The sequence below is a fragment of the Argiope bruennichi genome, chromosome X2, assembly GCF_947563725.1.
Source record: "Argiope bruennichi chromosome X2, qqArgBrue1.1, whole genome shotgun sequence".
Classification (NCBI taxonomy): Eukaryota; Metazoa; Arthropoda; class Arachnida; order Araneae; family Araneidae; genus Argiope; species Argiope bruennichi.
This window is the reverse complement of record NC_079163.1, coordinates 61,428,166-61,453,540: the sequence shown is the minus strand read 5'-3', so window position 1 is coordinate 61,453,540 and position 25,375 is coordinate 61,428,166. Positions and strand designations below refer to the sequence as shown.

The window sequence follows — 25,375 nt, the reverse complement described above, 5'->3', positions numbered from 1 at the left end:
AGAATGAAGTTATTATGGGCTAAATTAAGATAAAACCTTGTAAATTTATTAAATTGAGATTAGAGTTTAAAATATCATTACATATATATTTTATTTTTACTACAGTTGGGAATGGAATTATGCAATGTATATGATATATCTGTCTAGTCAATGTTTTATCTTGCCTTGATGCGTGCCTTCTTACTATATGCTTTCTTTTTGGACTTCATCACTGGCATATTCAGACTGAAGTACATCATATACATTACTTAATTTTAAAAAGTGCCTTGAAAACAAAATTACATGTCTTAGTAATGTTAGAAATTTTCCTCTTTTTTTGAAATCATTCTTACTCTTTTATATATATTAGCCCTATTCTCAATGTTGCTCAGGTTAAAATTTTTATATTTTTCAATTGTGAAAAATTAACCACTTAGCTACTTTTAAACTTTCATGTAATTTGTCTTATACTTCATTATTTGTGAGCAAAATCGAAAATATGACATATATTTATAGCAAAGGATGAAGTTATCAGCTGTTGAAAGCTACTCTGATGTAAACATCTGATGCCAGAAAGTAAAATATTTAATGGTCATACTACACAGAATCCCTACACAAAATATTTCTATTCTTTATAACTTTATTTTGGTTTGAAATGAGACAGTCTGTTACATCAATGAAATTTAAAATCTTGTAACTTCTTGAAAAATTAGACTGTCCCAAATGATTTTTTTTAAATCCCTTAAGTTATAAATAAATAATTTTCAAAGAATGTTATAAAATTCAATTAAAGTTTCTGAGGCGCAGTTTAAATATGTATATGCAGCACGAAATATGAAAGCAATCATTTTGAACAATATATTTAAATCTCTATCAACTTTTAAAAACAAACAGTGAAATGTTGGCTCAATTTTGAAGTAACAAGAAGCCTTAAAATCATTTTAAGATGACATTTTTCAGTATCAGCAAGATATAGCAATTTTATTGAAATATCCCACTTTTCCATGTTTTAGCTATTTTAAATTCAGTTTGCTAAATAAAATTGCATATTCAACATTTCATTAATAATGCCATGTTGAATATGCAATATATAATAAAAAGTTAACTATTTAATTATCATGAAACCTTCCTAATTTCTCATAGTATTTATGAACAAAATTTGAAAAAAAAAAACTATCTAGCTTTTTAATTGGATATTAAAAATTGTATTTCAGGTTTATTTATGTAAATTTATGCTTTTTAGTTACAAGTTAAACTGTAAAAGATGCATAATGAAGATATTCTGAAAAAAAAAATTATCCTTGGTTTCGCAGTCTTAGTAGTAATCAAGAGCTAATACATTTGGCATTAGACGTTAAAAGTTTTCTAGGTGTCATTGCAATTAGTTTAGTTTAGAAGGCTTTGATTTTCAATCTAAAAAATATATATTTTCTTACACACAATTTAGACTTACTGATGCTACATTCTGTTCATCAGATTGTTTTTAGCTACGTTCTATTCTTCATGGAATAATTTTTCTTGCTTATTTCAGAGTATTTTTTTAAACAATTGCATCTATCTTTTTTTTTTTTTTTTCCTGCATCTTTTTATATTCTCTGTTGTACTTTCTTTGTTGAGGTTGCTGATTCCAGATCTTGTAATAACGTTCCTGTTTATCTATTTCAGGAAGCTTACAAGCTAAATAAGAAGATTTGGAAAAATACAGTCTGGAGTATTATGTAAAAGTCCACTTCCATTTTTCTTATTCAGGTAATTTAACTGTTATTAAAAAAACATGCTAAATTTTAAAGATGACTTAAGATGGGTAAATAGCTAAAATATCTTAGTCCCTTATTTTATTTAACCCTAAAGTTTGTACAATGTTATCACACTCAAAAGCAAGAAATATAGTGCTCTTTGAACAGATGTTTATTTCCTTAAATATTGCATCTAGGAACATATTTCCAGTTACAAAATTTTATTAAATAAGATTGTCAATTATTTGAGAACACCTTGGAAGTTGATAAAAAATTTTTAAAAATTGAATTTTTATATGACTCCATAGTGTAAAAGAGTCAGTTAATAAAAATGTTGTCTTACATTTATCTATGCACAGGTGTAGGTATTGATTCAATGCATATCTGGTTTTGAAAGCTTGAAAGGAGACCCTGAAATTTGTACTGCTGGAGGATTTACATACATAAATGTCTAATATACTGGTTCACTCTTTCTGTACAGATCTAAATAATACTTATATAAGTGTATAATAAATCTTTTTCATAAATGCAAAATACTTTATTTTTTTTACTTCCAAGATGCAGTGTTATATAAAAAAATTAATTCGCTGATGATTTATTTATTGCAGTGAAAGTTGGAATTGATTACATAAACTTTATTTCTCACTTTTTTTCTTACTCTTATACTTTTAAAACTTTATTCTGTTCTTTCAAGTGCTATAAATGAAAGTTATAAATTTCAGCTTATGTTTATACTGTAATAATTTCTAGAAGTAAAATTATAACCTGAAGATAACTGATCAATTTTAATTATTATGATATTATATTTTACATTTCAATTAGTTGTCTGTTGATAACGGGAAAAAAAACTAATTATTCTTTATAATATATAAAGATATTAAATATTTTTAAACATTTGTTAAACAAATATTGAAGAAACCAGTAGTGTCCTTTTCCAAATATTTTTTTTTTTTTTTTTTTTTTTAAATTTTAACTTAGAATGCAAATATAGACTAAGTCAAAATTTTATTATTATTAAGCTACTAAGTTTATTATTATTTTAATATTTGAAGTTTATTATACTATCTATTTCCCAATAATCGATAGCAGATGAGAGAATTTAATTTCATATGGTATTATATTCAAATTTGGAAAACTTGTCTACAAATTTGAATATAATCCTTTATGTTTAGAATATTCTCGGTCAATTTCTTAGCAGTATTCATTGTAAATATCAAACTGCGGATGATATGGAATAAATACCCAATTTAAAAGGTACAGTTGCTTTATTGATTATTTTAGAAATACCTACTGTAAAATATGAAATTGCCATGAAATAACCCAAATTATTTATTTAAAATATTTTAATATTTATATCTTATTTATTAAAAAAATATATAATCGAATCTATGTAGTCCTCTCGGCTTTTCCTTAAAAATTTCTATATAAAGAAAATTCGTTAAATAGAAATTGTAAATTAAGTTTAAAAAACGAAAGTAAAAAAAACAAAGACCGAGACTCATCTATCCACTTTACTACATTTTACATATAACCTAGCTTCTATAAGGAAATTTGGAATCCTGTTTTGTTGTGGTTTTTAAAAGGAATAAATTTTTCATAAAAATTTGTGCACTTTATTTATGTGCGCAACGTCGTCTCTAATATTTTCTTGAAATTTAGAGTATTGTATTAAATGTTGTTTCTATTTCTGCTTGTAGGGATTTTTAAAATCTCTGCATATCACCTTCGTCTCACGCTGTCTTATCTTCATTACATTTTGTAACATTTTATAATGTGTCATGCTATGTAGGATATTCAGTAATCATAATGTCCTTATGAATATAAAGAAAATTGGACTTTCTTCAGCAATTTTTATGGCTTTCATATGCGGTCATCATTACTTTAACCTATTTGGTCCAAACTTCGACAAATATAAATACGCGAAACTGTGTAGAAAAAAAATTGTCTTCCAAAAATTAGTTAGAAAAAAAACTTCGATAAATAAAAATTATCTTTATAAAAAAAGTTCCATTGCATAGAGATTTTATCATATAAATGATAACTATGAAATGCTTGAAATTATAATAATATTTAAAATAAAATTTTCTTTATGCTGTCCCATCAATGTATAAAATTTTAATTACAAAAAACTTTTCTTTGTCCTTTTGTTGATTTTTGTAGCAAAAAACATTTAATGTACCTTGTTTGGACACTGCTGGTTGATACTGCATTGTTAATATGTATAGTTGTCATTTATTGTATATTTTACCATCAATATAAATTAGACAGTATTGCAAAGTTGGGATATTAATTCAAATTTCCGTTTATCTTTTGAGTAGATCTATTACAATACAAATTCAGTTTAAGTAATAAACATGCAAAAAGTGATAATTTATAAATAAATGTATTCAATAACTACCTCTTGTGTCTGAAAGGTGTTACAGATTATCTATAGGTTATTATTAGGTTATGTGGGTAGAATTGATGGTGGGAGGTTATTATTTTCAGATAATTTTCTGCTTATTCTTGATTTCAATAAATATTTACTGTTTTACGTTTTATCTCTGGAATCTTAAATGTCTTTCAGATTAATTTTTTTAATATGTGTATGTAAATTCTTGCACACATTCTGCATGCAGTTTTTTAGATTTTTGAATATTAGTGTGAATGGAAGTTAACAAAATTTGCCGAACTTCAACAACTTTGCCGAACAGTTGATTAATAAAACAACATTGAGCTCGGATGAAAAAGTTTTTTAAAGGCAGAAATTTTAGTTATTTATATTTAGTTTGTTGGAGTGAATTCATTAAAACCTCTAAATTTAATGTTGAAGGATTCGTGCCATTTGTATCTGTAATAAAGAATGGTGTGTGAAGGGGAAGGGGAGAAACCTGAAGTTAATGGAATCTGTGATGCAGGATTGGCTATTATTCTGTGAAAGGTCATTCAACGTCTCATCCAATATTAAAAAAGTATTAATCGTAACGATTTTTTTATTATATCAGTTTGATGCAAATTTAATGATCTAACTAATATTAACACTGCAAGGAATTTCACAATCTAAAACTTTACAGTATTTACAGCAAAAATTTCTAACACAGCATACATATATATAAAAAAATCTATGTGATTCTTAGACAATAATAATAAATTTTTAAAAAATAGAAAATTAGACGGATGAAGAAAACTTATCTCGAGAAGTATCGTTTGAGAATTTTAGATGGGCTTAATAAACCAGTTCACCATAGTTGCAAGTGAATGTTATAATGAATGTAATGCGGCGATAAATAAAAGAAGTTTTATTCATCATATAGTAAAGATACATTAGTATATAGCTCATGAATTTATTATTTTAGGGTTATTAATTTTCATGATTAAAAGATCATCTGATAGAAAGATGGAGATGATGATGTGGTTCGTCCAATAAAGTTTTAGCACCCCCCAGAAATTGTTTTGAAATTTTGTCGTTCTTTTTTTAAATGTGTTTGATTATTTTTCTACATTGAGACTTCGATGTACAACATAAATGTAAAGAAATGATAAAAGAAAGAAAGAAAACAGAAAAAATAGGCAATAAGCGCTGAGTACTCTAATTGGCACCAGAAAACTAGCCCCAGAAGACAAGAAGGCTCTCTTATTGCGCGATAACTGCGTAATAGCGAGAGCCAAAAACTTTCTCTCATTAGATTTAGCGGAATCTGGGTTGATGTGATCACAGACTAAGCCTGCCGCACTGCCAGCTGCGTGATATAACTTTCTACCTCCCTCCATCCACCCCCCCTTTTTCCATGCAAAGCTTGCCTTTGCTTTCTTGCTTTTTTTCAATTAAATTATTATTTCGCTTTCACGCTGCCCTGACAGAATCGTCGAATGCAATACACGTTCATTTTGTTTTATTGGAAATCATTCATCGAAAAAAATCGGGGCCCCACCGTGATTAAGAATTAAAATAGTGTTTTGAACAATAATAGCGTTTGCACGTACTGAGAGTATACAAGTTTGTTTCCACGTGGCTGGCTGAGCTTCGACTGACGCCGTTATTAGGCAATGATCTCAATGATACCTATAAAAGAGGGGGGGGAAGGAAGTTGATTTATGAATAAAGAAATCCCCTTCAGACATGTTAAGAAAGAGCGGCGCGACTTCTGGGCGCTAGCGCCAGAAGTCGTGCTTCGAAGCTGAGGCTGGGTTCAAATGGATTTGTAAATCATCAGCTATAAACTTTTTTCTGCATCTAATGTAATATTTCTTTATGCGTGCATCTGTTATGTTTGTTTATATTAAGTTGCTCAAACAAAAAGTGAAACAAAGATAAATTAAACTATCAACTCTTAGCAATGCACATTGCATTACTGCTTCACCGGCCAAGATCGGAATGAAAAGAAGTAAGGAAGAAGTTTAAATGTAGCACTCGGTGGATTTGGATATATACGAAATTCATAGTATATATTGTAGTCTTGTGCAAAATATTGTTAATATAAGGTAAATAGATTTACTGTGACCTCACCTACTAGGTAACGGCTTTATAGAATAGCATGTAATAATTTCATAATTCATTCTATAAACTGCTTAATACTGTTAGATATAACTTTATCCACGTCAAGTAAATATCCCTCTGAGTGTCAAAAAAGAAAATTATCAGAAAAAAAAAAAAAAAGATAAACTTCAAGAAGTAACAAGTAGATAAGTTTTCTTGGCTATGAAGTAATTCTGGCAAAGAAATTGTTTCAACTTCAGAAATTACAATTCAAACTTCAACTGGAGAAGAAAGTTCAGCGCAAAGTACACCGTCTAGCAATAAAATTGTTGAAATGGTGAAATTTGTTGAGGAATCGTGTGTTTATACAAATGTGCCCGAATCAGAAAATAATGACGAAAATGACAATAACAAATATGATCAAGAGAGTATAAATTATCCTGGTTTATGGCCAAGTATTATAACTGATAAATTTAAAATGTTTTGTGTTAAAATCGGACCTGTGCAACACAAAGGAGTTGCTAAAATTGCTGAAGGTAGATCATTTTCCATTACATACTATAAAAAAAGGCCAAATGGTGAAATTCAACTTCGCAGCTGGTTAATTTATTCAAAGACCCAAGACTCCGTATTTTGTTTTTGTTGTATACTGTTTTCCAAAAGAAGAGGAAATCCAAACTACACGATTTATAGGTGGCTATAATAACTGGAGAAAGCTGTCAAATGTAATCCAAGATCATGAGCTCTCTAGTTGTCATTTTAATTCGATTATTGCTTGGAAAGAATTATTAAAACGACTAAATTTATGTTCGACTGTTGTTAAAACAAATCAAGTTACTGTAAGTAAGGAAACGGCAGGGCTCAAATTACTATTTCAAAGAATTGTAGATGCGATTCTATTGTTAGCGTGTAATAATCTTCCACTTTGAGGAACCCACGAAATAATAAGTAGGTCTAATAATGAAAATTTTTTAATTTTAATCGAATTAGTAACTAAATACGATCCTGTGCTAATGGATCATATAAACAAAATATTAAATTCTAAAAATAGAATTGTGCATGATTTAGCACATAAATCACAAAAACAAAATATTTCAGCGTTTGGAAATGAAGTCCTTAACAAAATTAAATGCGATATAAAAAGAGCCATGTACTATACTATCCAAATTGATTGTACTCCTGATATTTTCCATAAGGAACAAACTTCAAACATTATTAGATATGTAAATTTTGAAAAGATAAAGTTAACTATAAATAAGTCATTCATAGGGTTTATTGAAGTAACTGATCTGACTGGTGAAGAACTAGCAAAAACTCTATTGGAAAGATTAAGCGAACTTGATTTCGATATTATGAATTATAGAGGGTAAGCATATGGCAACGGTAGCAACATGAAAGGGAAATATAAAAGTGTAAGTCTAGAATACTTTCTTTAAATCCGCATGCAATTTATGTGCCTTGCCTATCACACTCCTTTAATTTATTAATTTATAATGCCGTTTCCAGCAGTATATATTGTAAAAATTTCTTTGAGATATTGCAAGGCTTATATTGCTTATTTTTACATCCACAAAAAGATGGGAAATTCTACAAAAGCATTTAAACCTTACTCTTAAACCATTATGCGACATTCGTTGGAAGCCAAAATAGATTCGGTTAAAGCTGTGTATACACAGTTTGAAGAAACTTATAATGCCCTAGAAGAATTTATTGATGTAACTAACGATAATACAGCGGTATCCGAAGTTAAAAGTTTATTAGATGCAATACAAGAAATGCCATTTATTTTATGGTTAATAGTATGGTTTGCAATATTGCCCAGAATTAACACTATCAATAAACTATTTCAAGCAAAAACAATTGCTCTTGACTCGACTTTCAATTTAGGCGATAAAATTAAAACTGAAATCCAAAATTTAAGAATAGCCCTAGTGTTGCTTCAAACGGGACGTTAATATAACCAAACCAAACCAAAATTTAAGAACAAATTTTAACACATTTTTAGTCGAAGCAAAAGTGCTAGCACATAATTTGAACATTTTAAAACATTTTCCTGTAAAATGAATTCGAAAAAGAAAGATTATATTCCGAATTAGCAGAAGACGGAGTTATAAAAAACCCGGTAGAGGAATTTAAGTGTTATTTTTTTTAACACTGTAGTTGATACTGTTATTGTACAAATAGAAGATAGATTTAAAAGTATACCAAAGATTATTTTTTATTTCAAATTAGCCACTGATATAAAATTTTTAGAAAAACATGAATTAGAGAAATGTTCCAAAAACTTTACACAGTTTTATAACAAAGATGTAGATGAAAACCTAATGCAGGAATTTCTTTGTGGCGAGATTTAATTTTGAATGAAAGAGAGATAAATATTGTACGAGACATATTGCAATACATACTAAATAATAATTATAATGAGTTATTTCTAAATGTATTAACTGTGTTAAAACTTTCTTTACGTTGCCAGTTACTACAGCAAGTGCTGAGCGCTCTTTCAGTAAATTAAAATTAATAATTAATTATCTTCGGTCAAGCATGTGTTCAGACCACTTAAATGCATTTGCTATATTAAGTATCGAAAAAGAAATTGCAAAAAATTGTAATTTTTCTGAAGTAATTGATGTATTAGCAAAAACAGAATCACGCATTAAATAAACATGCATTAATAATATGTGCTCGTTTTAGTCTGAACGCAGCATTTAAAACTTATTTCTTTAAAGAAGATTCATTTTCAAAATAACTCCACTGAACTATTTCTGATATTCTCGTTTCTTACTTTCTGCAACTTTCCTTTGCTTTCCGCAATTTTCTTTAACAGCTCTGTAGAGTATTTAACGGCGTGCACTCTAACACTCAATTGTTTTAAAAGGGTTGCTTGTGTTATTGACTCTTAAGGTAAATATAATGACGTGCCTTCAGATTGCTAATTAGTTGAATTTATGTAAAATTGCTCTTAAATGCAATCTTAACATATATCTATAAACATTACATATTTGTGCGTGTGTGAGTGTGTTATTGACTCTTAAGGTAAATATAATGATATGCCTTCAGATTGCTAATTAGTTGAATTTATGTAAAATTGCTCTTTAATGCAATCTTAATAACATATATTTATAAACATTACAGATTTGTGTGTGTGTGTATGATTTTGTAAAAAATATTCCGTAAATCCGAATAATATTGAAAGTTTGCATTTCCTCCAAGAAATAGCAAATGATTATAAACTTATATAAATGATTATAAAAACTTTGTAAAAGTGTTAGTAAACTTGTTATAAAGTGGTAGTAAAATGTGAGCAAGCATTTGTATGCTAGATCTATATTTTAGAAAATATGTAGTTTCAACAACAAATGATAGCTACAATTTGAATTATTTGATTTTGATAAGATAATTTGTATTATGTATTGTTTTTAAAGTTCTTCTCTGGGAAGAAAAATTCCACGCTTTTTTTAATTAATCTACCTTACATTTAAAATGATAAATCATATTCATATGGAGAGTGTTAATCCACTCAAAAAGCAGTAGAGTAAATCTATTTTGAAATGCTCATTATATTTGTAAATCATTATTTTTCAACCTTTAAAACAGTATATCATGCATTAAAAATATGATTAATTTTGATTGTGATCTGAATTGCAGCTGATGGACTCTATATCTTAAATAAGAAGAAAAAGCCGATACAGGAGAAAATTCAAACGAAGTTAGTTAAAATTCATTGGTGGTATGGTATATGGTTTTGACATATTCTAATCTATTTTCTCAAGAAATTTTATTTGATTTTTTTTTTTTTACTAAAAAATAATCTGATCTTCATGGCATTAATTTTGTGAAGGAGAATTATTCAGTGTCTGAAATGGTTGATTGTAATTATTACGGAATAACAATTAATATTATTTGTGTTTTTATTTAAGAAAGATTATCTGTTTCGGGCTATACCATGTTTTTTTTCTCTCAATTATAATTTCTATTGAATTTAAGTATAAAAATTTATACCTGCGAAACCAATATTTATAATAAACGGTATTTAATAATTAACATGTAATATATATATATATATATATATATATATATATATATATATATATATATATATATATATATATAATTTGTTAATTTCTGAAATTATTATTTCAAACAAATTTATGGGTGAAGATTATTTTCCCTTATTGTAGTAAACAAGGCTGAAAGATCTCTGAAGTCTATGTGCAATACCTCTTCAGTTTAGGAAAAGCTGTATAATTTTAAGGAATCTCCAGAATACAACAATTCATTGCAATATCTTTGTGTGTATAGGAATAATTTCAATTTATCTGCTTTCTAAAAATATTTTCAAATCGCCGAAACTTAGGCTTTACTTTTAACTTCTGCGATGTGCAGTTTCTTATTTCCTCATGATAATTCTCCATATGCTGAAACCAAAATGCTTTATCTGCAAAATTCCCTTCTCAACTTGTAGACGCTCTGAAAGCTTTCTGAAGATCCTCTTTATTCTGCTTTTTTGCCTTCGTATTCGGACTACCCTGGTAATTAGCCTCGGTTCTAGTAAAGAACTCCTAAAACTCATTTTTTAAAAAGTGAGCATTTTTTATAATTATATTGAATAAATAAAAGGCTTTAATTTAAGGAATTTCATGTCTACTTCTCTTTACCCAAGAAATATTATTATATTACATATATGCATATTTAAGTAAAATGTTTGAATCTCAAATTTATTTTTGCATGAGATTATTGATACTAATATATATTGATTTAAAGTTTATGTATGTTCATAATGTAATAGGACATTTTCACTCTTAGTTGTTGAAATACCATTCGATAAAGTCCCAGAACAGGTAGTTTTGTAGGAGATTCAGTTTTTGTAATGCACACTCTACTTCTCTCTACTTCCATTTCATTTCTATCTTCTCGCTACTTAGCTGTCATTTGCTTATGGCAAATCTCTTGACTGCCACTTAGGTTCTGATCTGGTCTCAAATGAATTCTAGTTCTTCTTAACTCACTTCCAGTGGATGTTTTAAGAGAAACAAACATGGTATATCCATTATTTTAAAGATTATTTCAGGTGTCCAGTTTCTGTTATCCATCGGGTTATAAGCAGTCTGCTTTGGTTTTAAGGGGGACAACTTTACTGTTGTGGTGTCATAACATTCTTTCTGCTTATTCTGGTTATCTTTTAAAGTATTTACTTATTATCTTTGGAATTTTCGCTCTAAGTGGAATTAGGATTTTTTTTTTCGGTAATATTGTTATTAATACTCTATCCATGAACATTTTGTATATGAAAGCAGGTTAAGTTTAGTGTCTTGTAGGTGGTGTCAAATTTGTCCAACACAACATGATTAGGATCTACTCCATTTGTAATTACTTTATATATAATTGCTTTGTTCCTGTGGCTCTTCCGACCATTTCATTTGCCTTTAAGTACTTAAATGTGGTTACTTGTTTAATATCATATGTTTTATTTAAATTGACTTATTATTTTACCATCAAATGCCTTTGTCATTTTGGCAGAATACCATGTGTTCGAAGTATTTGCTTCAATGCACTTATCGCTTACTCAACTGTCTTTAATGTCTGTTTTTTAATTTCAATAAATGTCGAATGATAGTCACATAGAAGATAGTCTGCTGATACATAAAATAAATGAAACTTCTTCCCATGAAAGCACAGAAGCAGTTTACATTGTGCAAAGATTTCCTTTATATTGACTTGCTGATAGTGTTAACATATTGAACAAAGATTAATCAACTTTTCGATGCACGTACAAATGCTCGGCGATTATATATTTCTAATCGTTTTATTAATGCAAAATGTTATCATTTGAAGCACTGAATGTATATTTTGCAAAATCTCTGCTTTCATTTTGGTCGGAGCAACTAATTTATTTCGTAAAAAAAATCAACTCTTTGTAACAGTATATTTATACTTCTTTTTTAGTCCCAAAATTGTTTAATTTTCTCTGAAATTTCTTCAAAAATTTCCAGCTATCTTTTTTCTATATATATTCTATTTAGAATCAACACAGGTTCTTCACTAGCGTTTTTCTTCAAAATTGTTGTCTTCTCATCAACTGTTTAGACTATCTGGATGATTGCTGTTCCAGTCTCCAAAGAGATTGTATTTTCATTGCATTCTAATGGATTTTTAGGTAAAACATCTGCAATATATAAGGTGTTTTTTTTAGTCTGGCATATGTCTTAATTGAAAATTATGTTTAAACAACTCCAAGACCATATGTTGCAAACTTATTGAGAGTTTATCAATTGGTTTTTACAGTGAACAACCTATCAGGGACTTGTGATTTGTCTCTATCACAAATTTAGTTCCATATACATAATGAAATTTTTTACGACTTATCATAATGACTAAGTTCTTTTCTATTTGACTATACCTGAGTTATGTTTCAGTTAATGAAGAAGATGTATATGCAGTAGTTTGCCCATCTTATAAAAAACAGCTTCTAGGGCATATTGACTGGCATCAACTGAAAGTCTTGACAGTTAGTTACAAGAAGTTAAAAATGGAAGAATTTTTAAATTAAGAATTTTTTCTTCAAAGACCTTTAGTTTATTTGAATTTCACATTAATTCTGTATTATTCCCTAATAACTTTCTTAATATCCTTATTCTATTTGATAAGTTTGGTATGAATTTACTCAAAAATGTGATACTGTTAAAGATTTTTGTAATTCATCTTTTTTAGGATTTCCTTAATCAGTTAAAGTTTGAATTTCGTCTTCCTTTATAGATTGGTCTTTTTTTTTTTTGTCAAATCAAAACCTAGATATTTAGCAAATTCTACTCTAATTTTGCTTTTCTTTTTAGATAGCTTTAACCATGTTTCCGGGTTATATCTAGGACAGACATTAACTTTGCATCATGTTCTCCAAGGGTTTTACCATGCACAAGAATATCATCTATGCAAATGAAATTTCCAGCGAAATCGGTAAATATATTTTCATTGAATATATTTTTTATTTATAAATTTCAGATGAGCTGGTTAAACTATATGGTGATCTGCAAAATTTGTAACGCCCAAAAAATATGGTAGTAGTTTACAATTTACAAGCTGTCAAAGGAATTTGTAAAAATTCTCAATATGCATTTGAAGGACTGAAATATTTAACTCCTTCTAGTTCTGAAGAAAGACTTAGTTGAGTTAATATGAGTGATGTTCCCTTTGATATAGCTATTTAAATTCCGAAAATCCGTGTAAACTTCTTTAATGGGTTTTTGTACAAAATTATTGGATGAACCCAATTTGTCAATTAGTCTTTTTCAAGAACTCCGTTTAAAACTATTTTATCTATTTCTGCTTTAATTTTTTTTAAGGACCCAGGTGTTACTCTTCATATAGAAATTTTTCTAATGTTTTTTTAGTACTTATATTTTCTTTTTACTCGGAATTAATACTATCAACAACCGAATCTGGTTTTTTTCGTTACTTTCGATTTCGTTATTATCAATGGTAACGTCATTATCTTTTTAAATTTTTAATTTATTTATTAAAAAGCACTCCTAAACTAATTTAATTTAAAATATTTGCAGCTTTTTTTTTTTTTTTTTTTTTTTTTTTTTGCCAAACACAAGACACTTTTTGAATGCATGAATCGTATTACACCACGAAAATCTACGCTTTACATCTGTTTTGACCCTTTTTTTTATTCTACATGATGTACGATGCTTTTTTTTTTCCGCTCTTACGAATGGTAATGATGATGATGTCGTATCCGCGTTACAACGGAAAGAGGAGTGCAGTAGCTTCTGAGGGTAAAGACCCTTGAGCACCCGAGGGCAGAAGTCTGACTTCTAGCTCATATGAAGATGACACTCGCTTGCATAACCCTTTTTTACAGGGGGGGGGTCTTTCAAACACCTCACAGATAGAAAAAAGGGTAAAGAACAACCATGCCCGAACCAGGACTCGAACCCGGGACGCCCAGATAACTAGGAAGACGCGCTACCCCTCGGCCAGGACCCGGCCTTACTTGTGGAAAACAAGGTATTTGAACCTGTCTTTCCCTTCACGGAATGAACGGCAGATGTTTTCTGGTGACTCATAATTTGAATTTGATGATTTCTAGAATTTTTGTTCTTCAGTATTGCACAGCCTGATCCAAACATTGATCCTTTGCAATCAGAAATTTTTCTTTAATAGCAGTATCATTAAAATCGATAATCAAGTGATCTCTTATTAAATCTTGTCTTAAGTCTTCTTGCGTTTCTAAGACTTTTAACATTAGTGACGGAAGAATCAACGCTTTCATTTTCTCTTTAAATGCAATTAAAGAATTTATATCTGGAAATAATGGTATTTTTCTTAGGTGAGAAATAATCATCGAAAATTTATGTATTAACGTTATGGTTTTTTCTGCGCCATAAACATTTAAACTGAGACTGTTATATATACATCCAGACATTCTTCTCCCTTTGTGATTAACTACTGGGCTACCTTTAGTGTTTCCCGCTAATCATTACTTGCATTTCTTCTAATTTTCCAGTAAGTTGCTTCCTAACTTAAGGTTAATGGCGACTTGGCTTTCAACTTAAATTATTAGAAAATCGTACTTGCATTATAATCTGCATAAATTCTAATGTAAGATTAAAATTAATCCCAAAGTTTTTTCCTTCTAACTGTGTATTACATACTATTTTTTTTTTATTGAAATAACTGTATATTGGGTTCTTTATTATCTAAAGGATTACATTTCTACTTTCCTATTGGTTTATTACACGAGGACATACACATGCTTAGAGGATTTACAAATGACTGGAATGTATCTACATGCAGGGGTGTTTGTGCTCCGGGGAAACCCCGGAATTCCGGGGATTTTGAACTTCGATACCCGGAAATTCCGGGGATCGTCGTTCAAAAGGAAGTAGGAATAATAATAAATTATTTATTTTGATCTGGGCGATTTTGTTTGCTTTGAAAGCAGAAAACGCAAGGTCAGCGTGTGTGGTGAAAACTTTTCCTTTCTTTCTCCAAAGGCAGTGATAATGCGTGAAAAGGGGGGGGGACTTTTTTGTTCTTTCCTTATTGCGAGTTATGACTCATTCCCCCGTTTCTCGGATATTCTCTTCTGGATTCTTTTCGGCAAGTAGGCGCGGCAGAAAAAAAAGGGAGAGACTTCGCGACCAGATGTGCGATCACGTGACTCTGGGTTCAAAGGTCTTATCTCTCCTGGCATGGCGCCAATAAGTAGAGAAGGGGGATTTTTCGCCGTATTAGCTATTTGTCATTGATCGCTTCGCAACTTTTTTTTCTCCGCTGTGTAAAATTTTCGTTTCATTTATTGATGCACGTGTAAATTTTTCGTTTCTCTTATTGAAATATTTTTTTATTTATGTACGCAAGAGAATTTCACTTTGAAATTTCAGCATATGAAACAGAAATTACCCCTTAAAAATTCATATCTAATTAGTTTTACAGCATTAGATTCAGAGCTAAGAGGTAAAACCAGTACAATATTAGCTTTTGAAAAATTATCATCTTTTATGTCCCATATTTTTAGTGATAATGAAAAGTCAAAAGTAGAAGCTGAAATAAGGTTATACCAGAGTGATATTGATATCACCAAAGAAATGCTCTACACATCTGATGAAAGTGGAAATCAAGTCAAGTGTACAATTGATAAATATTGGTCTAAAGTTTTTAATTTAAAAGATGATTTCACAAATGATTATAAGTATCCTACATTGGCTAAATTGGTCAAAGCCTGCCTTAGCTGCTTCCATGGCCCATTAGTGGAAAGTGCATTCAACTTAATGGATACACTTGTCACTGACTATAGAACCTCTCTTAAGATTGATTCCCTAGATGCAGTGCAGACTATTAAATATGATTTAATGGCTTCTAAAGAAACCTCATGTGAAAAATATGGCTAAAAAAATCCAATGACTGATCCAATTCACAAAGATCTCTTACTGAATATGAACAGAAGTTGGAAAACATATCAAGAGGACTTAAAAACATGTATTTCAGATGAGTCACCTATAAAAGTCTCTGAAAAACCTTCTACATTAGCAGAAAAGCAAACTGCTTCTACCTCTGCATGTGCAGTTCTCGAGGAAATTTCTTCAACTGTAAATGAGGAAAATAAAAGTCAATCTTCCTGCAATTATGAAGTTCACCACAAAAGAAAGACAAGCCCACAAACATCAGAAAATAAAAAAAAGCAGCAGAAATTAGATAATTTTTTTAAAGAATTAATTCAGGTAATTTAAAATATTTGCATAAAATGTAGTAGTTTATATGTTTGAAAATTTATGGTTATTAATTTTGCAAAAAAAGTAATTCATTGAACTTTTATAATTAGGTCATTCAATATTTCATAATTGTAATTTTTCATTTCTCTCCCCCCCCCCTTCTCGAAACTCCAAAATGCCAGTAGTAAGTCCGTAAAAGTTTCAGGGGATTTTTTGGGGTCCCACAAACACCCCTGTACATGTGAATATATCAAAAATTTATCCGAAATTACCGATTTTGGTTTTTAAAAGCATTATAACAATAACAGAAATTAAAATGAAATAAAGCCAATAAGTATGTGAGGAATTACAATAATTGACTGAAAAAAAGGAAATATCACGTATGCATTGTTGGAGAATAATATTCTTCTTCGGCTTTATTTTCCATCTTTCCACATCAGCCAGCTAAGAGTAAAATACATGTTTGAATTGTTAAAGAGAGATATAACAAAAAAAAAGATTTCTCGCCAGGAAAATCCTTATTTAGTTATATATATGCTTTAGTTTTGCAATTATTAATAAGTGCATTTTCAAATGATATGTCTATTTTATTAAATACTTTAAAGCGTTTTGATGTTGATCTTCTATTGGAACAAAAAGTGTAGTCATCCGTTCAGGAATCTGATAATAGACTTAAGCAGTTAAAAAAAAAACGAATTTATTTATTTTTGAACTTGCAACTCATCAAAAAAAGATATAAGCCTTTTATAGCAGCAAACATCAATTGTTGCAGAATAATTGTTCTTGCAATATTGGCAAAGTTCATGCTAACGTTTAAAAAAAAGAAATTACGGGAATTCAATAGCATTATTTCTTTATTGTTTATTTCTTTATTATTTTAGCTTTAAAATTTCAAGAAATGTTGAATGCTATCTCTAATTTTGTGTGATATACATATTTTTCTTCATTATTTATATTTTTCTGCCTCTAAATAAAGATAAATATATTTTCCAGCATGGCCGTTTTCATACAAGGAAAACCAATATTTTGAATCTGGAGGATCTATGTCTAGCTCATTTCCAGTCGAAATGCAATCATATTTTTGTTTTAATTTAAATTTTGTAAAAGGATTTTTAATTATTCAAGTATGATGCAAAAAATGTTTACTTTAAATTGATTAATTAAACTTACCTGTACATAGTTTATAGTTGTCATGAGTTTTGATTAAATATCTTTGCTTCATAAATTTAGCAAATGTATCCATCAAGATTGCACAATTTATTGTTAATGATGTTTTGTTTTTATTATTATTATTGGATTTAGTTTCAGTGTAGAATTTTTTTTTCCAATTTATATATGTATGGATTTAAATACAGTCTAATAATTGATATTATATTTTTTTTCTGGTTACTAATGTTTAATAATGTTGAATTTCTTTTGAAAGATTTTTTGCATAGTTTTTCATGTAATTTTTCCATTTATCTCATATTTTTATTGATAAATGATAATAAGTCAAATATTTTCTCTCATGCATAATTGAAAATACTAATATTTTTTTTTTAAATTCAGAGCTTTTATAATGATTATAAATATTTTTCAAAATAGCATGATCCTGTATTAAAAAAAATGCGATTAACTATAAATGTGTTCTTTAATTGTGTGCTTATTTTTGTTTTCATCACATTTAAATTAATGCTTGTTTTCTTAAAGAGATTGTGTGCAGATGCACAAGGTTGATATGTGCAAATCGTTAATTAATGACTTTTGCACACTCTTTGTAGGTTTATTGAAACTTAATTACTATTATCATCTATCGTAATGTAGCTTAAGGTCAATGTTTATTTCCAGTTGGGGGTTTTTTTCCCCATGACATCAATTCTACATGAAGTGACGTTAGCTAATGAACTGAATTTCAAGCTGGATTAATTTTCTGTTTGAAAGTTTGACTTTAAAATATCTTGTGTGACATTTTTCTTCCCAATATCAAGCTGATAATAAGCATTATGATTTATGAACTTACATTTTCCGATTTTGCAATTCTGCTTTTTCGACAATTATTTTTACTAGAAAAACTTGCCAAAGAATGATTGAGAAGACTCTTTTCGTTTAAATAAGAATTGACTGATAGATGATAATTCTCTTTGAGATAATTGCCATTTTTCCCTTGCAAAAATTGGTAATTAACCTTTAAGCCTCGTCTATGTCATGAAATTCTAGTGCGTAATTGATTTCATAGTGCCAATTTTTCAAAGCAAAGAAATAGATAAATAAGTGGTCATCTGTTTGCAAAATTAATGTATCTTGATTTATTTTGCATTTGCACTAAAGCTTTTGGCTTTTTTTTTTTTCTGAAAGAAGTAATTAATAACCAAACGGGAAAAGGTTTCTCATTTGTACAAATGAATGAAATGTATCTATTTTCCCCTTTAACATACAATAATAACTTAAATATGTAATAAATTATATTAAAATTTGTATGAAATATATGATTATGGAAGTTTAAATCTTGAATTTCTATTTTTCTGAACATGCATTCACCTTTTTTATATTTTCAACGTTATAAAAAAATCACGTTTACATTTGAACTAAATGCTGTGGGAATCATTAAAGATTTTTTTTATTCATATATTTAACATTTGATTTGTCCTCGAAAAACTGATAAAATGAATGGTTTGATAACGAAATTATAAACTTTATTTTTATTTCAACTAAATCTAATTATATTTATTTCAACAAATGAATATTTTGGTAGAATATATGTAAAACTGCAATTTATGATAAATAAGAATAAAAATAATTAATTTGATCCGAAATAATTCATGTGGTTTGTTTCGACTGAAGTGCAGTAAAAGACAGTGTAAAAAAAAGTTTTGAATGGTCGATATAGAAAAAACTGTCGATATTTTTATAGGCAAATGACTAATATTATGAATAATTACAGTTATGAAGTTATTAAGAAATTATTGTGGTAACAGCTTCCCGTTATTATTTTGGCAGTTCTAAAATTGTCTTAATATATAATAAAATCGGATTCATACTTCAAAAAAAACTGAATTTAAAAATTTGTGTAAAATGGATTACAAAAAATTTTTGAAAATATGAGTGTAAAATATATTATCTTTAAACTATTGAAAATTATGTATATATATTTTTTGACTATAGTAAGTTCTACCAACTACACCAAGTTCGACAATAACATTCTGTAGATTAAAAAATGCATCTAGTTATATACAGTCCTATTATTACAACCATATTATTTCTCTTCAGCACTCTACGTATATTTCTTTTTCTCTTCAAACGAACTCATCTATCTGAGGTAGAAAGTTATCAGAACCCCTTTACCCAGAAGTTATCAGAGCCCCAAATTATCAGAACCCTTTTATATTTCATTTCTTGGTATTTTTTTTTTTTTTTGAAGTTACTTAATTTAGTATCATTTAAAATTAACATAAATTTAAAAAAAATTCTTGATTATTTTCATTATATTCATGGTATGTTGATGCTTATAAAATTGGAGTGTAAGGTATTATCTACAAAATATGCATCGTTTCAGTTTTGACATTTTATTATTTCACAATTTCAATAATATAAGCATACATTTTAAATGTAACAAATATTTCATTGTGAAATGATTCCCTACTTATTCTCTCTATGACCCACTTTATTTTGTCCCTCTTTCCACAATAATACCACTAAGGTCACTGCGCTCAGGCATTGCTTAAGTCATGACCATAACGGTGGAACAGGCTTTTTTTTTTTTTTTTTTTAAACATTTATAACCGTTTCAAGAATTCATGTATATTTATTAACAATTCATCACTTGATAAGTATGAAGTATAACTGTACTTTTTAAAAGAAATGTTGAAAATAAATTAAGCTTCTAAGCATTATTGATATTCATTTAAACATGATTTAAAAAAAAAAATTTCTATGTTTTAGGTTAAGTTTAGTTAAATATACGAAGCAAGAAGTAAATATCAAATATAATTAAGCTGAAAATTAAAATGCAGTTTATTCAATTACTTAATCGTGTATGCAGCAAAATTATAATGTAGAATTTTACTAAGACAAGGTTGGTTGGGTGGTCGGTTGGTTTTTTCTGGCGCAAAAGCCATTTTCAGCCCTTTATAAAGTTATAAACAATTCCCTTTTCCTATTAAGTATTCATAAAGCAATTTTTTTTTCTAATCTTAGTCATTATTTTAAATTCACTTATCATTGTAATTCATTTCTGTCATACGTAATACTTAATTTGAACTATATCGATTAATTTACCAATTATCTTAGTTAAAATCCAATGATTTTTTTAAGAACTAAATTTAAATCTATTGGCAATTGAAAACTATATAGTTTGAATCTAATGATTGATAAAAATGAAAGTTCTTATCTTCAATACAAGACCTCTTTTAAAACAAGGCATTACTCGCTCCTTTCAAATTAACATTAATTAAAGCCATTGACTTTTTCCTACAGAAACTTATTCTATTCTCAAACAGATGATAATTGATCACCAGATGACATAGGTTTTTAATTCGCCAAATCGTGCTAAATATATAAATAAAAATACTTAACGTATGTGCATAAATGAGACTGAGCGCATCTGCTACTATCTGTTAAAGATAAATTTGTATGGATATAAACTATGTAAATAATAATTTGTAACTTCTTTCACCAGTCTTGGATTTCTCTCAATATTTTATTGTATAATATGAATTTTTGTTTATAAACTATACCTAGTTATTACCGTAAAATGAAATAATATGAAGGATTCAATTTCTTCCATGTATTTTAAAATTTTCTTTAAAAAATTATTTTTCTGGAAAACCAAATTAACTATCAGGATATCTATATGAAACTATAGTTTGTATACTTTAAATAAAAACTTTATATATATTTGATACATTTAAAGTTTCCTTTGAAGATATTATGATTCATTTTTTTCCCCCACATTTAGTTGAAATAGTTTATTTATCGAAATAAAAGGTTTGCTGACTTCAAAATTGCCAAAATTTGTTTGCAATCCAGTAAAATGTGAATTCTGATGTCATGTACATGGCCAGTTCGAATAGAAGCCGAGATTGATACAAAGTTATTTTGTGAGACATTGAACCAAATACAATAGAGTACCAAATTTCGTACAATAGAGTAATTTATTGCATTTTGCTATGTATTATATTGCATAAATTAATAAACTAAAAACCTAAGAAATATTTGAAACTGATAAATTATTTTTTTTTAATTTTATGAAGTTAGAATTTCATTTTAAAAGTTAAGTATTAAATAAATCAAATAACAAAAACAAGTACTTCATAAATTTATAAGGTACAACTTTATATACAAATTGCTAAAGTAAGTTTGCAATGTCTGACCTATGTTTCATTCAGTTATATATTTTATTACAAACTCTTATTCGGCAGATAAATTTCTAAGATGGTAAATCGTTCTTGACTAATCCTAGATCTCAAATAATTTTTTTACTTTCAATCTGAAGAAACTGTTTCTGGTAGATTCGAGCGATAAGTAATAAAATCAATGGAATTTTCAGAATAGTTAAAGAATTTTGTTATAGTGCAAATAAATTATTTTTAACTAGATAATGTAAAATTGTAAGCCTAAAAAGTGCAACTTGACGACAAACTTTGATTTTTTTAAATTAATAAATACCATCAATATTGTCAAGGAAAGTCACATTTATGTTTTTGCAACATTTGAGAAAATCGTCTTCATTGAGTTTTTGAATATTATTCAAATTGTATTTAATTTTAAAAAAACCATGATATCTCATGTTTGCAATAAATTCGAATTTTCTTAAAAGAAATAGTGGTACTTGAAATATTGCATGGTATTATTGAAATGCATGTATATTAGGTTGAATAAAAAAAGACGTTGCTATATCGCGGAAAAGTTAAAAATGAAACGAGGAAAAAAATTAATAAAATTTATTGGTATCTTTCGCATATGACTAAAAATCTTATAATGTGGCGAAAATTGACTATTTTTCTAATAATCTTTAAATTTTAAAAATTCTCTCTATCGTTTAAATATAACATTAGCAGTAACGTATTCAAGTTCTTTAGAATAATAAAATTTGTTTTATCAAAATAGATCAATAACTTCTGAACGTACATTCCTTTCAAAGTAAACAAAAAAAATTAATAATTTAACTGTGAATTTTTAGTTCCCTAATTATCGCCATTATCTTTACACATCATCTTGTGGATGAATTACGAAAGCTCGATGCATAGCAACAGGTTATTTAGATCTATAAAAATAGTTGGTTTTGGTGGTTAGTTGCAAAGCTTAACTTTAAAACTAGAACATCATTTATTTGGGGGGTAAGTGACGAATGCAAACGAACTGAGTAATAAAAACTAACAGATATTTAAGAAAACATTTAAGTTATTGAAACATTTTTATCTGCTTTAAATTTTTTTGCTTGGTATTTTACTTTTTCTTTTCACTAGATGACTTGTAAGTCTGCTTAATAGGAGAACTCGGGCATTTTGAATAATAATAAACTCACTTTCGCGATGCTTCTGAAACTTACCTTTTGGATTTAGAGGTATTGGGTACAAATATAAATAGGAGCCTTATCCTTTAATATTTTTTTTTCCTTATTGTTTGGTGGGTATGATTTTTCAATGAAGAAAAAAATTCGGGATATCTATGTGTGTATCTGAAAAGAAATCAATAGCGAAAATCGTATACTAAACTAATTTTAAACCAATAAAAATTCTTGTTAAAAGTTGTTTTTTTAAGGGCTTAACATTATTTGCAACCAGCGTAGTCGTCTGACATTTCTGACTGTTTTTCTCTTTGTGACTGGCTGACTTTGCTTTAAAATTGTTTAATGCCCAGTTCTCTGATGTGTTTTCTATCATTCAGCGTCATGATCATCATCGTATTTGCAGCAGTAAGGCAGGATTTTTTTCATTTTTAATATATTTATTTATTTGCATTCGTGTACAATGTCAATAGTTTCAAGTAAGTTTTTTGAAAGGTAACGAGTTGCTTCAATTGCTTTTAACATGTGTTTTGGGCTCTGTGAAGTATTTTCTGGTTTTGATATTTAGTGATTGTATCAAAAGACTTTAAAATAGGGATTTTTTTTAAAATTTATTTAAGTGCCATATGAGTGCTCGGTTGTGCTTGGTGCTGTAAGAGCAGGCCAGGTTCGTTTCTTAAATATATTTTGCTGATTGTACTGACATATTGAGTAGATACTCTGAGTACTTTCGAATTAGTGTAGGAAAGTGAGACCTGTAATCTCCAAATTCTCCTATAAATCACACTTCCAAATATACGGTGAGGGAAAAAAAAAAAAGGTAAAATGCCAATCAACAAATTCAAAATATACATAGATGTTTTAATCGCTTAAATGTTTTTTTTTTAATATCTGTTATTTTTATTAATTTCTGTTTTCTTTCCGTCTTTTCTTTGCTAACAAATTATGTTCTAGTTTTGGAGCTTAGTTTTTCGATGAGCCACATGAACAAAGAAAATAAATGAAATAAATATTTTTTTGCAGATCTAAATAATCTTTTGCCATGCGTATCCATCGAGCTATTGTGATTCATCCATAAGATAATGTATAAGGAATATGGTGATGATTAGGAACTAAAAATTACATAGTTAAGTATTTTACGATTATATTTGTTTACTTTGGAGGAAATGTGCGATCGGAAGTCATTGGCCTGTCTTGATAAAATAAATTTTATTATTTGTAAGAAAGTGAATATTTAACAACTAATGTTATATTAAAAAGACAGAGAAATTTTAAAATTAGTACAAAACAATCGATATATATATATATTACTGCATTTTACGATTTTTGAGCTTCCCATGAGAGCGGAAGTTATCAATAAATAATTTTCCTTGTTTTACTTCTTAATAATTCGTAATTTTCCCGATGTTTTTTGCTTACCCTAGTTATATTCCGATTAAAACGAAAAAGAATTAAAGGCATTATTCTGTTTCAAAAATCAATCAGTGTTACATATCCTTAAAAAACGCGGTGTCTTATGCGTTCGCAACCCTCTCCGATTGACCCTATGCATATGAATATAAAACTTGAATTTATCAAAATCAACAATTTGTTCGTAGATTGAATATTAGGTTATTCTTATATCGATGAGCAGATGAATCATACAGCTATTCTAAATATCTGCCAATTCTCTAGAGTGGCATAATGAATCAAGTTTTATGATGAAAGCGAATATTAACTAGCAAAAATAATGGCGTTAATTTTAAACAACTGTGTGGAAATCAGTTTCATGAAAATTTGTAATCTAATATATAGTAATCTAATACATAGTAATCCGATATTTGTAATCTAATATATAGAAATATGTAAACTGAAAAAAATCAACCCAGATTTTTTGCCATGCCTTATTTTTGTGCACAAGCATTGCTTTTATTATTTACCATATTATGACAATTTTTTAAATTATGCATAGTAAGTAAGCTTAGCCTATTAAAATAAGAAAATCTGGATGGAATTTCTGTTATTGATCTATCGTTAATGACAGTGCTAGTTAGGCGACACAGATTTTAAAAAATGCAGGCAATGTAAAGATGAAGAAAACTGTACTTCAGTTTTATTATTATTATTTTGTTAAGAATATAAAGGACATCACAGCCTCAAAACTATTTCTTATCTTGACTTTTACAGAAAAGAATTCAAAGTTATTAATGATGCTTTCATTTTATAAATCCAAATGATATTAACAACAACAAAATTCTCTTTCAGTCTTTTCAAAAAAATTTATCATTCGAACAAACGGGAATTCTTTGGGTTCAATCAATCATATTGATGAATATAAAATCAATGGTAGAATCTCATTCAAAAATTTCTTTAAAAAATTAGAATGCTTACATGTTGAATTACAAATGCTTCCAGTTTAAAGTGAAGTTTCTTGAATTTTATGGATATTTCAAACATAGCATTTAAATTATGAAATGTTTTATCTTGTGCTTTCTAACATCCGCCTTTCTTCAGTGTCTTGCGAAAC

General features: G+C 28.3%; 1 long non-coding RNA gene across 3 annotated transcripts in view; it reads left to right on the top strand.

Annotated features, from left to right (window-relative positions):
* LOC129960979 (uncharacterized) overlaps window positions 1-25,375 on the top strand; it is an 88,948-nt gene that overhangs the window by 12,600 nt on the left and 50,973 nt on the right. For 2 of the 3 annotated variants that reach the window (XR_008783736.1, XR_008783737.1), the window contains exons 3-5: window positions 1,645-1,728; window positions 9,817-9,877; window positions 13,002-13,122. This is a non-coding gene — a long non-coding RNA (uncharacterized LOC129960979). Of the gene's footprint in view, window positions 1-1,644; window positions 1,729-9,816; window positions 9,878-13,001; window positions 13,123-17,378; window positions 18,785-25,375 lie in introns of those variants that run through there. The other variant, XR_008783735.1, reaches the window with a different exon arrangement.